Below are 2,802 nucleotides of genomic sequence, written 5' to 3'. Positions count from 1 at the left end.
CCTCCTTCAATGGAAACTGATTTTTGGTCTTGTACTATGGGCAGGGATATAAATCCTGCAATCAGAAAGATTTTTTTTTGAAGCACCTGAGAAAACAAAGATGGAGGAGAAGGAAAAGTGGTCTAAGAGAGCTGTGCGGCTGGAAAAGCCTGGGAAAGCAATACAAAGAAATGATTCAGGTTGCTTTACAAATGCTTCCCCTGATGGTTCAGGGTTCTTTTGAAGGATGTCTCAATTGTCAAACCCTGCAAAGAGACACAGTTCAGTCATTCCTCAGACACATCTGAATGACTGCTGGCCACCTGGAAAGTGGGGAGGTGCTCTGTGATGACAGCAAGTAGCTGCTGAGCATGGTGCAGGACAGAGGCAAACTCACTCTCACTTCAGCGCTCCATGTTACCATGGGAAGACACCAAAAATCTTTCCTAATGTTTCCTTTCTTTTTTTTTTCTTTTTTTTCTTTCTTTCCTTAAGCACTTTTTTGCTTCATAACCAGTTATGTTAAAAAAGAAATAAATTGTACTTTCTCATTTACTGTTAGGGTGGTGAGGCACTGGGATGGGTTGCCCAAGGAAGTTGTGAATGCTCCATCCCTGGTGGTGTTCAAGACCAGTTTGGACAGAGCCTTGGGTGACATGGTTTAGTGTGAGGTGTCCCTGCCCATGGCAGGGGGGTTGGAACTAGATAATCTTAAGGTCCTTTCCAACCCTAACTATTCTATGATTCTTGCCCTGTGTTAGCAGAAGTTAAAAGATCTAAGCTCCCAGACTCTATGGCAAAAATGTGTATAATAGTCCTTGACAATGCTTGACAAAACAGTGATTAATACTTCACAATTACACAAAAAAAAGGGAAAAAAAAAAAAAAAAAAAGAAAAAAAGGAAAACTAGAAGGAAGCAACTAGAAGGAAGCCTGACTACTTGTCTCCACAGCCAAGTGCTTGTTTTCTGCCAACTTGTGCCACAGCCTATGACCTAAAAATATTGTTTCTCTTCATAGGCAGTGTTCAGGGCATAAGCTATTGGCTAGAGAGATCAAGAGGGACTCCTGTTGCACACACAAGTACAAGAACAGCCTTATATACCTGGCTAAGTGTACTGCAGTGTTCACTAATTTATATCTTAAAATGCTGTCTGTCTGAAGGCAAGAAACTAGGTTAAAATGAATGGATATTTTGGAGAGGAAAGTAAGCAAAACTACTGCTGGTAACAACTGCCTCAGTCTGACTTTACAAAGATATTGAGGAGGAGATACAAAATTTGTCAAAATAACTGATTTTCAGACAATTGTTTTTCTACCTCACTTAAGAATGTCTTTAAGAAACACCATTCAGCCCTCTCACAAAAATGGTGCTGTCTGACTTTCATTTCCCAAAAGAAAGGACTCCCAAGAGTCAGTTCTTTTGACTCCTTCCAGTAATTCTTGCACATATAAGAAAATCCCAGGGTAACAGAGTCCAGACTGACAAAGCTTATTGTATTCCTTGGATTAATTTCTTAGAAACACGTGACGCTTTCTGTAATTTGTTTCATAATCTGGCATTTAAAGTCAAATATTTACCCCCAAAAGAAAAGAAAAAGGCAGCCAAATTTGTGGAAAAATTACACTGAATTCATTGGGGTTTCTGAGAATATTAATGCGTACAGAATTAGTCTGTTGCTACCATTTTCAAAGCCCTATTTATTTGAAGTAGTGCTGAGCTTCACAGTTATTCTAGAGGCTGTCTATGGAGTTAGGGTCAATAAAAAAAGGTATCAGAATCTGACCTGGTGGTGCTCTTGTTCAGTCTTTCAGACTTGTGACCAATACTCCTGACCGGGCTGTATTTTCACTGAAACTTGTGGAAAAAGAGAAACAGGGCTATCAGAGACTAGGAAGTGAAAATCGCAAACTGAGAAATAAGGATTTAGTGCTACAAGTGGAATAAAACCTTGCATTTCCCTCTGTCAAGCCTCCTATGAAAGAATATGGTGAGGTAAACCAGGATATGATTCAAATATGGGTAATAATTTAACTGTCTTTCTTCAACATCCCGGTGGTAAATGTGGTTTGTCAAGGGATAAAGCCTGATGCGGCACAGTGACTTACTCATCTTTCTATAACACTCAGGCATTGGAAATTGATACTATGCAAAAACTTTTCAAGGGGAACAATGGCTGGAGCTTCCCAGGAAATGTATATGCCAGAGAGGAGCCATTTGACAGGCTGCCTTGTGCCTGCAGACAGTGTATTTGTCACAGAGAATGTTGTTTTTCAGGAGGAAGAGGGGCTGAAAGGAAAAAAATTAGTTACCTAAACACAGTCAACAAATGCAGTTTAGATGTCCTAGAGTATCTAAGACATGCCTGTATGACAGAGGCCCTATGAGAGATTTCAAGACAGACAAGTGAAGGCCTTAAGGAATAACCTAAGGCATTGAAATGTCTCTGGACACCTATGTTTAGGTGAGTGAATCCCACCTTCACACTCAAATGAAGCAATGGAAGGGAGGGATCTGGTGAGCAGAGAGACATTTGAAGTGGAAGGACAAGTCCTAGAGAAGACAGACAGGGTATACCCACAACAACCTCTTCTAGAAAACCCACAGGATTAAGCAGCTTATTATAGGAAACAGAAGAGAACAGTGGAGGTGAAGAGGAAAAAAAAAAGAGAACTTTGTTTTAATTATGGTTAATCTAGAGCAAAGAGCAAAACCAGGCATTAGAAAAACTTGTCCTGGAAAGGGGATATGAAGGGTGAGGAGCAAAGGGAGAGGGTGGATCTAATTCAGAGAAATACGTACAATCCACAAAGTTAAAAAGA

The sequence above is a fragment of the Pezoporus occidentalis genome, unplaced genomic scaffold (assembly GCF_034315485.1).
Source record: "Pezoporus occidentalis ecotype Australia unplaced genomic scaffold, CSIRO_AGI_Poc_V1 ctg80, whole genome shotgun sequence".
Classification (NCBI taxonomy): domain Eukaryota; kingdom Metazoa; phylum Chordata; class Aves; order Psittaciformes; family Psittacidae; genus Pezoporus; species Pezoporus occidentalis.
The sequence above is the reverse complement of the archived record's forward strand: the minus strand, read 5'-3'. Positions refer to the sequence as shown.